Source organism: Rhagoletis pomonella, unplaced genomic scaffold, assembly GCF_013731165.1.
Source record: "Rhagoletis pomonella isolate Grant_MI unplaced genomic scaffold, Rhpom_1.0 Rhpom_scaffold_00003, whole genome shotgun sequence".
NCBI lineage: Eukaryota > Metazoa > Arthropoda > Insecta > Diptera > Tephritidae > Rhagoletis > Rhagoletis pomonella.
Genome location: NW_023458557.1, coordinates 88,598,989 through 88,610,897, shown reverse-complemented (window position 1 = coordinate 88,610,897; position 11,909 = coordinate 88,598,989). Strand labels below are relative to the sequence as shown.

The 11,909-nt window shown below is 33.5% G+C and overlaps 1 protein-coding gene across 4 annotated transcripts in view; it reads right to left on the bottom strand.

Moving 5' to 3' along the window:
* The window catches only part of LOC118735730 (rap guanine nucleotide exchange factor 2), a 33,826-nt gene that overhangs the window by 5,468 nt on the left and 16,449 nt on the right, over positions 1-11,909 (bottom strand). The gene's annotated exons all lie outside the window — the stretch shown is intronic.

The window sequence follows — 11,909 nt, the reverse complement described above, 5'->3', positions numbered from 1 at the left end:
GTTTTCAATAAAATTGTAATTGTTCTCTTGATAATTGCACTGGCTGGCGTGCATTTAGGTCGCTGATTCCAAATATTCTAATCATTTTTATACCCGAGCGCACTTGTGCACAAGGGTATTATAACTTTGTTCACATAACGGTTGTTTGTAACAGGCAAAACGAATCGAGATAGATATAGACAAATGTATACATAAATGATCAGAATGAAAAGAGAAATCGATTAAGCGGTGACTGTCTGTCCGTCCGTCCGTCCGTCCGTCCGTCTGTGCACACGATAACTCGAGTAAAAATTGAGATATCTTAACGAAACTTAGTACGTGAACTTCTTTTGGGCGTGGGACGGATGGTATTGAAAATGGGCGAAATCGGATAATAACCACGCCTACCTCCCATATAACGGTAATTTTAAGAAATACGAAAACTGCGATATTTTCGTAACTACTGAAGATAATTCACTCAAAATTGATACTTACAATGAGTTTCAGACGGAAAACATGAATATTATAAATTTTTGGAAAATGGGCGTAGCCACGCCCACTTATGGTTACATGTGTATATCTTGGTAACCGCTGCACCAATTTCTTCCAAACTTGGCACAGTTGTTGGCCTTAGTACAGCATATTAAATGGCTGAAAATTTTAAAAATCGGACAATAACCACGCCTACCTCCCATATAACGGTAATTTTCAGAAAAACGAAAACTGCGATATTTTAGTAACTACTGAAGATAATTCACTCAAAATTGATATTTGCAATGAGTTTTAGACGAAAAATAAGAATATTATAAAATTTTGGCAAATGGGCGTAGCTACGCCCACTTATGCTTACATGTGTATATCTTGGTAACCGCTGCACCAATTTCTTCCAAACTTGGCACAGTTGTTGGCCTTGATGCAGCATACTAAATGGCCGAAAATTTAAAAAATCGGACAATAACCACGCCCACATCCCATATAACGGTAATTTAGAGAAATACAAAATCTTCGATAAATCAGTAAATATTAAAGCTAATTTATTCAAAATTGATGCTTGCAACAATTCTTTACCAAGAAATACGTTTATGGTAAAATTTTGGAAAATGGGCGTGGCAGCGCCCACTTATGATCACATATATGTATCTCGGTAACCGTTCTACCAATTTGTACCAAACTGGGTATGGTTAGTGTGCTTGCCACATGAAAGCGAAATGTTGAAAATTATTGAAATCGGAATAAAATTGAGGCCGCTTATCATATAACGGCAAATTTCAGAAATGCTTGAAACTTCAATATTTCGAAATTGAAGGACGCCAATTTACTCAAAATTGATACACCGCGGCTTACCATCTAGCGGAAGGTTTCGGAAAGGTGAAAAAACATATATTTAATACTTGCGCCGGGTATTTAATGTTCGGCTTCGCCCGAACTTAGACTTTCTTACTTGTTTTAATATTAGCTATAGTTTGCGAAATTTAGCAAATTTAGGAACAATTTCGGTAGCTCTAATAGAAAAGCCATTATTTTCCATCATCGTGGAAAAATTTTGTTTATGCAAATGAATATGGAAACACTGAACAGGCACAACTTCTAGAAACACTAATTAGTTTACATGTGTTTATGCATACAATAGAAAAAAGGCAAATGTAGGAAAATGACAAAAAATTTTTTAACATTTTTTTTTTTTAAATAATTTGTTTATAATCTGAATGATTTTCATCATATTATTATCATAAATCAGTAACAGTAAGTCTCGCCTTCAATTTGGTAATTATTACGTACCGATCGATTAACATTTACCAAAGTTATATCGAAAAACTTAAGCGGATCTCAAGTTTTTTTCGAAAAAAATTTCTCTTCAATTGTATAAATAACCTTTAAATGAAAGAACCGGACTGCAGAAAAGTGTGCCAGGGAGTGACTTTTTTCGTTGAAGCTGAATGGAAAGCAATATCGTCCAATTGGAGAGCCCTCAAAAGGATTTCCCAGGATATGTTAAAGACTATTGCATTTATCTACAGTCACTTTCTCACATAAAGGAGTTAACTAAAATATTTTTGTATACCTTCATATAACGGCCAATTTAGAAACCGCGAAAAATGTGCTTCTTCGATGACTAATGAAACCATTCCGCACCAATTTTCAAGACAACATAAATGGACTTAAAGTGGGCGTTTCTCACCCTAATTGTATTATGTTAATGTTTGTAAATACTTATATGCTTGAAACGACTATTAAGTTATCAAACGATTCCTAAACTTTGGCAATACATGTTTGACTTCATTCACCACGATCTTGAAAACTGACCAAATCGGCGTGACCAAGTCCATGGTCATTTTAATATTATATAAACATCCGAAAACATTAAAACGTTTGAAATAAATCTCGTCACACTTTTTTGTATTTTTCACTTGGTTGCTGAAGTAATGAAGGATTGAAAATTCATAAGGGAAAATTATAGTTTTTGTAAGTTTTATCTTAATATCTTAAAAACTTGGAGACTTATTGAAAAATGACAAATGAACGTGAGGTATTAAATTTAATAGCCCTTAATTTGCTATATCGTCCTGTTTGTAACAATTGACGCATTCCATAGATATTACTAGCCAAAGTTTCATTTTCAAAATTCATACATTTTGATTCAATTGCGCGGGCTAAAGATACGTTTTGAATTAATCTTTCGTGGCCAATAACAATTGGCTTAGACATAAGACATCATAATATTACTATTACAATACGGTCAAATGCATTTTATTTTCCCCCATACAAAATCGACCCAGCCTAATGTACGTATCTCATCGATGTTAAAAGCGGTCATTGTACATTGACTGACACCAGTTTCAACTTTGAGCGTGCTGTAGCCTATTAGATAATTTGTGCCATATACTATCTATGTGCATATGTATATTAGATCGCATCACCTTATAAGCAAACAAAAAAATAGTTCGTCCTACACTCTTCGAGTCTAAACCTTAGACTCTTAAAGAAAATTTTCAGGCAATTTCGATTTTTTATTTATTTTTTTGATGAACCTATGGGCTTCCTTTTTATATTTTTCAGTGACACTTACACTCATGCGGCAATAATTTTTTTTAAATAGTTCCTTAAGGGCTCTTTGCAGCTCTCAAGAAAAATCACAAGAACTATTTTTAATTATTTATGTTGCTCGAAAAAGTATTTTGCTTTTGTTGTAAACTTTCTTGAAAAAATATATATGCGAACATTTTTTTCTTGAGAGCTGCAAACTGATGTAAAAAATGTTGATGAAAAAAATTTCTTTCCCATTTTTTGTGTAATTTTATATAGTTTGTTTTTCTTGAGCTGCAAATAGTCCTTCAGCTGGAGTTTTAAGATTTTTGGTGAGCTTTAATTTACTGGCATTAGGGTGGTATGCCTACACTCGACAATAATTTTTTTTTAATAGACCCTTCGGAAAATCAAAATACTTCATTAGTGATTTTGGGTGAGCTTTAAATTACTGACATTAGGGTGGTACGTTAAGATGTTAAAAACTGTGATATGGTCAATGAACTTTGAAATAAAAAAATTGTCTGCTCGAGACAAGAACATCGATAATATGTATTATACTTTAAGATCCAACTTTTAAAAGCGACCTCTACTTTCGGCAGATTTTTTTTATTCGAAATTGCCTTGCAAAAATGCTTAAGTTTTGAAGGTGTATGGCGAACTTTTTTTTCTAACACCGTCTAATGTACATACTACATACATTTGTGTGTATGTACATAAGTATATGAAGTAAGTGCTATATTTTTTTCTTATACAATTATCTACAAAGTAGAGAATGTATTATTTTATTTTGCGTAATCACTTGTGTACATTACCCTAGTGCTAACTATTACATTTTTATATCGTATCACGCGAATATGAAGAAGGCAAGGAGCGCTTCAATCGGATTCTTTGAAGAACTAAGTTTCTATACCACATTGATACATAGTCTGCCAAGTGAGGCTATTTAGTTGACGGCAGTGTTGGCTAAACACAAAGAGGGGAGATAAAAAATTAAAACTAAAAGCATGAAAAGTATGCAAAACAAGCTTAGAATTAATCTAGCATAGACGTACATGCAATATGGAAAATGTGTGCCAGTAGCACTAACATATAAACATTTAAAAATTAAAAATCTTGCTCTCCTCAGTCTGTTGGACTGATAAAACGCAAAATAACTGATTCGAGTATCGTAGCGGAATTTTATTAAATATTTTTTTTTTTTTGTACTTTAGCTGGACGAGTTTCAAAAGGCAAAACATGCAGTACACTCCCTTTATTTGCATATGTATGTTTGTACATACATACATATGTACATACCTTACAGACAGTACTTTGATTCATTTTTTTTAGTAATGGATAAGCAATTTTCCAAGAAAATGTTTCACTGTTACAAAATTTATGCGAGCAAACAATGGCTCCGTGACTTATTTAGTTTCGCACAATTTTTAAAAAGAGTTAGGGGTACACACACATACCCTACACATAACTATTCCCCCAACGAAACAGTTCTTAAACAAATTTTACTTTATTTGTTCAGCATTATCTACCTTTTGAATTGAAGTCGTGCCATTAACGGCAGAAAAGGTTATCAATTTCGTGCTGCGACATACATACATATTTTATTATCATTCCCATTGAATATAATACGAGTTCGCGAAAAAGAAGCTAAAATGGTTGATAGCTTCATAGTCTTTCCATTGCTTTTAGGCTGCGCGCGAGAATGTGCATTCCGAATTATATGCTCTTCAAGCCCAAATGTTGTTGTACTTTTTAACCTTTAGTTTTATGAATAACTAATTATAAGAGTATCTCATTATAACGATTTAAGCTACTTCTTGAATCCGTAAACGATTTTATCTTTGGTTCCAATCCTCTGTTGTTTTTAATAAACTTTTATGAATAAACCAAAGTCCAAAAGACTCATTACTTATGCGGCAATTTGATGGATGATTCATCCTTTTCATCATGCTGGATAATACAGGTTCATTGTGCTTTCGAATTGGAAGATATAGAAGCAACTACTAAAAGTCCTACCTGAACTGTCTGCTACGGTGTCGGCGTTGTTTACGTATAATGCATAGGATGTAAAGATTCTCCAAGGTCCGCTTTCTGCTCTGTCCCAGGAAGCACCACCAATTAGGGCTGAGAGTTCTATCAATATTTTTTAATATTCGGATATTACGGATACGGATATTACGGCTTAAATAGCTCGGGTACGATGTAGTATAGACATCTCGAACATCTCTAGATACAGAATGGACGGCGAAGGTGCTCTTGGTGAGCTCCTCAAAACCGCCTAAATCAGCTTTGTCGGATGAAATGAAATGCGTTTACTCTATTACAGCCTGTTGCTGTTTTTGTTGTTGTAGAGGCAATACCTAACCTAAATCGGTTAGTTAATCAATCGTTGTCGTCAAACTCAATTAACAGTAGGTCCTGAAAACGTGCTGTTCCGACGGGGTTGGGCCAAAGGCTGAAAGTTGTTGGCTGAGTGGGCAGGTGAAGAGTTTGTTGACGTCGTAGATAGGTTGCGATATTCATGATTCCCAAAACTGAGTTTATAATTAAACTTTGCCATATGATTCTGGTAGGTGTTCTTCCCCCATGGTTCTAGAAATAGAACGATCATAACTGAGGCCTTTGAGACCTCGACCCTCGGCTGTCCTCGCTATTTCAGCATCTTCATAAAAAATGCTTGGCCACCTGGTGCTTTAGCCGGCATGCTGAACTTGACAGCTGGTATTTCCGTTGTTAGGAAGTATGTATATGGCGATACGTTGCTGTGGCGCAGCCGATGAATTTGAGTTAATCATTAAAGCAATCATTGCTGATCCTCGGTGTTAAAAACCTCTGCCAAAATTATCTGTTAACAAATTGCATTTTTGAAGGCATTAAAAGTAAAAATATTTAATAATGCCATTAGTTTTCTTCGTTTTTCAATAACGTGCATACAAATAATGGATTCTTCAAAATCCAAACATTCCACTTGACTTGCCGCCCAAATAGCTCCGACTGCACAACTCCAAAGCACTGGAAAAAGTACTGCTGTTACAACAACAACAGCAACGTACCCTTCACCAAGTTGCACCAGTTGAACGCGCTTTGTGAACACTGTGACTAGCTGCCGTATCAAACAAGCAGCATATGTAGTCAAGTGGGACCAGCAGTGGCAAATAATACATACAACAGTAGGAGATACACAGCACGCCAAGTGCCGAGCAATGCGGTTGTAGCGCTGTTTTTATAACGGCAATAGAGCGCAAGGGGCGGCGGTGCTGGAGCTGGTGGAGCCAACGACTGGGCTGGCCTACGTACATACATACATACAAGTAGTATGTTTACTTATACTAAAACAAAAAGTGACACTAGTTGACAACTATCAGCAACGGTACTTTCTACTTTTTTTTTGTTGCTATTTTTGTGATACGTGCGAAAGTTGTATTTTCGTTGTTTGTACTCTCCTCTTGACTACTACAGATGTAGATTTTGCAATTTTCTTGCTGTAGCTGTATAATTTCATCGAGTTCGTTTTCGTTTTGTCATTGAGCACATTATTTCTTTTATTTTATTATTATTATTACCATTGTTATGAACGTTTAGGTCTTGGAAAAAAAAACTATTTATTCCATGGCGAATACGAGAACTTATCAGTGTTTTTGTACCGTGTGGCAGCAATCTGTTTGCATCGGTCTTGCTATCGAACAAGTTTATGCAGGTAGTATGTGTAAACAAATGTTCAGCGCCTTGTCGCTGCTTTTCTATTTTTATTAATCTTTGCATTTACTTTATCATCATTCCATTGTTTTGCTAATTTAACTGCAGCTTGTTTGTAATCGCTTTGCCAGTCACTGTCACTTTTGTCACTCACGTCAGTTTTTCCCCTCCTCAGTTCTGATGTATTTCCACTTTTCTTCCGTATTAAATTTTTCGCTTTTGGCCATTTACGTTTATATGTTTTTTAAGTGCTGATCGATGACGACGATAGTGAAAATGTGTTTTTTCGTATAGGAAACAAAAAGTAGGAGTTTTTATTTAAAAAAAGCTGTTAAAGAGGTTATCTGTAAAGTGGGAAATGAAAGTTGATAGAGATTTGAAAAATATGAGGAAAACGTTTCATGTCCTACCAACTGAAGATACTGATACCTACTTTAAAATTTGCAAACTATCTACTGTACCATATGATCCGCTGTGCTCCAATTTGTGATGTTCACTTTGATTGTGTTACAAAAATGAAGAAATTACATTTCGAAGACACCTGCGAACATCAGATGATTTTGTCAGCAACTTTTTCGTGATTATTACATCCGATTTTTTTTTTTTTTAGTGACAGCACGGGCGACTGATAGGTGCAACACAATAAGGCATACAAGAAAGTTGTTATTTTCGTTTTGGATCATAATTCCATTTTTCCAACAGCACAAATCGCACAGCGTCGATAGCAATATGTATTTTAAATAAGTAAACACAAGTAGCTAAAAAATCATTGGCCACATTTTCATAGCTTTAAAAAATTTCGAAATAATAATGAAGTATCTAGGACAGTAGGAAGTTGGTATCTTTTTTGTATCATGTGTACCTATTATTTCAGTTTACATACAAAATTGTTATGTCAACTTTTATCTGCTGACTGACATATTATTATTGTTACCAAATACATTAGTAAGATTTATTTATCATAAAATAAATCAAGTATAATAGCATTAATATTTGACCTTTGTTGTGTATAACACCCACATAAAAAATGGTAAAGCTCCATTTACCAACCATCTTATATAAGTTTTGAACTTTTATTTCTACATAAACCTGCCTACTCAAATAACAAACACCAACACAACTCACTACATACACTGGCAATCAAAAGTGAGTGCATGGTGTTTTTTGTTTAATATTTGCAATGTTTTTCAAGTTAAAATTTGTTTGCTATTATTTTTATAAAATATGATTCCTGCTTTAATAAAAACCACTTAAGTCAAACTTTCAAACTTTCAAGAAAAATTCAAGAAATTTTCGTCTAAATTTTGAACTTTTTAATCAGAATTTTTAAAAAATGTTTAATACGCAGATAGTTCGGTTTTTTAATTCTAGTAGCACAAGTGTAATTTCTCGGCGGCTAAAATTTTTTTTTTTACGGAATTTGCGGTTTTATGCGCATAACAAGTGCAATTTATAAAATATGTTTAGCGTTAATTTTTTTAATTTTGCTTGCAAACGGTCTTGCGCATTTCATTCTCCTTTTTATATGGTAAAAAGTGCCTAAAGTCGTCAGCAATAAAAAATCTTTAATAATCATCGCGATTTTTTACCCGCTAAAGGCATCCACACACCTGTGCGATTCTGTCAGAACGAATCCGCACCGTTTTTGGTGCTGCAGACGTTACTGTTTGGAAAGCGCAAGTAAGCACACATCTGTGCTATTTTAAAAACTGTCAATTTATAGACAAACAAAAAATATTGTCAACAAAAATAAAATTCTTAACTTTTCTACATCAAACATGCTTTGTTTTCTTAAAGCTTAAATTGACGGCAGCGTTGATCCTGATTAACCCAGACTTAATCCGGATCAACTGCAGTTAATTCCCGAGACGCCGTCTGCCCGACGCTGCCGTCTGTTTATCCTTTTACGACGAAAATTTGTGGAATTTTTCAAGTTCTGTATAAAGTTTGACTTATGTGGTTTTGAAGCATAAACCATATTTTTATAAAAAAATAACAAAAAAGATTTCATTTGAAAAACGTCGCAAATATTAAACAAAAAACACAATGCACTCACGTTTGATTGCCAGTGTACGTCACACTATGCCCGCAATACAGTTTTTTTTTTTTTCATTTGATGTAATTAATTTTTCGGTTTCATTTTAATGCACTCACAAAGTTGTTTGTGCTACTATTTTGTCGTTTATTTGCTAACGCCGAGCTAACAGAGCGGGATGAAAAAAAAAAATTAAGAAAATAGTAATTTCAAAAGTCAATTCGTTTCAGCTGCTGCGCGGCAGCCACAACAACTTGTAGCGTGTGAGATGAAGTGGGAGTTGGAATTGTACATACAGCAGCAACATTGAAGAGATTGTGGTGGTGGTTGTGGTTGTGTTGCCGCAGCTATTGCCACCGTCGAATGCATGAATGAATGGAATGAGGCGATAGATTGTTGGACGAACTGGCTTGCGCACTGCGCAACATATGCGTGCTGAAGTGCGGTGCGGACCAACTTGAGTACATATGTACTTCTATATCGATACAAAATATTGTTTGAAGGGGGAGAGGAGAAAAACGAGGGCGTTGCTTGCATGCTGCTGTATGCTATTGTTGGCATGTACATATTTGCGTTTGCATCTCGCTTGTAGATGGGAAACAAAGTGGGCGATTTGACATTTACGTTTAACTGTATTCTATAAATTCTTTGTTTACTACGATATGCATAAATATCTATACCACTAATGGCTATTTTGGAGTTCAAAGCGTGCATAAAGTCAATAAAGTACAATCAGTTCTATATAAAAATTCTTTTGAATCATAAAAATTAGATTCTTCGAATGCTATTATTTAGTGTTAAGATAAATTATTTAATTGCTGGATTTTTGCAACTACATTATCAAGTGTTAGCGCAAATTTTTATGATATGGACTTACCTATACTAGGTACTATTTTTGGCAGCTGAAAAAGGGTATACATTTTTATTAGATTTTGGAGGCAACAGCTTAACGAAGTTTTTCATACATACTATATGAACATATGTACATATTTATTTTTGACTTTTTTGCAATTGACCGAGTTAGCTTGAGAACTGTGTAGTCCCACAGTCGCGCTGCATCCGTTTACTCTTAGTGTTTTTGTTATAATTTAATTAGCTTGGTTTTTAATTTCGAAATCGAAACTTTATTTAGATACATACATACCTACCTACATATTTACATACTAACGAAAATTACCCTAACTCTCTTTGTTTAAGCACCTTTTCTTTTTGAGCGAAAACGGAAGTAATCAAGTTTCCCTGTGCATAAATTAATTACTATTCTAATGTAAATTTCAACAACTCAATTTTGTTTAGCGAATTTTTTTGTTAATGACCAACAAAAGATAAAATAGCTAAGTCACCAGTTAACAAGCAAACTTCGCTTGAATGAACACACAATAATTTATAGACATTTTCTAAATTAATTTTAATTCATACACTACCAGTTTGTGATTTTTTAACTCCACAATTCGCTTCACGCACAAAGGGTTAATAATGACGACGAAGGCATGCAGCGAATAAAATCGAAAAACTTCACCGTACGCAGGTAGATGTACTCTGCGCCGCTGCTACGTACCATGGCTGCTGTTACCCACACTCTAATAAGCAATGAAAACTCTGCCAACGTATTATACAAAGTGCAAATTTTCCTGATTTTCACATTAACCAAAGCAATAAACTTAACTATTTGTAAAAATTTTATGTATACATATACCCGTACCGTTGTTCAATTGCATATTTTAGTTGATATCTTGGCGGAGTTATACAAAAATTGTCTCTTTTTTTCTCGAGCACAAGTTGTCGCTGTCTCCGCTGCGCTTCTGCTTTGCTGCTACTGCAATCAAACGAACGAAACGGAGTACGCGACGCAAGAGAACTCCAAGTAAAAATTGCTCTAAAATATTAGCGCTACATTTGCACCATTTCACTTAAATTCATTGCACTGCATTACACTAAAATGTTTAAAATTCATACCAATTTGTTTAATTTAAAATGCACTTAAAGCAAATAAATAAATAATAAACGAAAAGGGCAGCTAAATTCTTTCCATACGCGTAGACGTTTTCGTTTTTTTCCACTGCTGCTGTCTACAGCCGAAGTGTTGCCACAACGCTGATGTAGGCGGGGAACAAATAGAATATGGTGAACGCTTTGGATATATGAAAAAGTTTCAAAAAAGGGAAGGTCACACAACACTTTTAAGTTTTCTAAGCATATTTGCAATACAAAATTTATTTTAAGTTACTTGCTTTTTCGAAAGACGTCAGGAGAAACGTGAAAAAGAAGTTATCTTTGCGTTAAATTTTTTCGTTTTTCTTATCGTGTGGCAGCGCTTGTTGAGTTACGAATGAAAACCGCCAGGAGCGCGCTACATTGATTGAAATGAAGTGGAATGACACACAGCATTGCCAGTACTGAGTGACAAGCACGTTTTTACTAAATTTAATTTTGAAATTTATTTAGTTTTGTTTAAATTGAATTTTTGTTTATTTTATTGATTTATTTATTTGGTTTTATTGACTGTTATTTAATTGGATTTCATAAATTGTTTCATTTAATTTCTCTTTTTTTATATTAATTTATTTATGTTCAATCTATTTATTTTAGTTTAATTTAATTTTTGTTTTATCTTATGTGATATGATTTTATTAATCGACTTCCAAAAAAGGAGGAGGTTATCAGTTCGTCGGTATATTTTTTTTTTTTTTTTTTTTTTTTTTTATGTATGTTACGGCATAACTTTGGACCACGTCAACCGATTTCATCGGAAAGGTAGTGTCTCAGAGGTGGTCCCATACAAATCTGGTTAAGATCCGATCAGCGGATCATGAGATATATATATACATATTTTTTTTTATATGGGAGTTGAAGTCGGTTTTTTTTTTTTGCTAAAAATTACTAGTTTTAGTTCTGCTTTATTTGATTGTATTTTATATTATTTTATAGTACATTATTTAATGTAAATTCATTTGATTAATTCAATTTGTTTTTTATTTGTTATATTTTTCATTTATTTAATTTTGGTTTAATATAATTTAATTTATTTTTGTTATAATTCGTTTTATTTTATTTTATTTATTTATTTTATTTAATTTTATTTTATTTTATTTAATTTAATTTAATTTAATTTAATTTAATTTAATTTAATTTAATTTAATTTAATTTAATTTAATTTAATTTAATTTAATTTAAT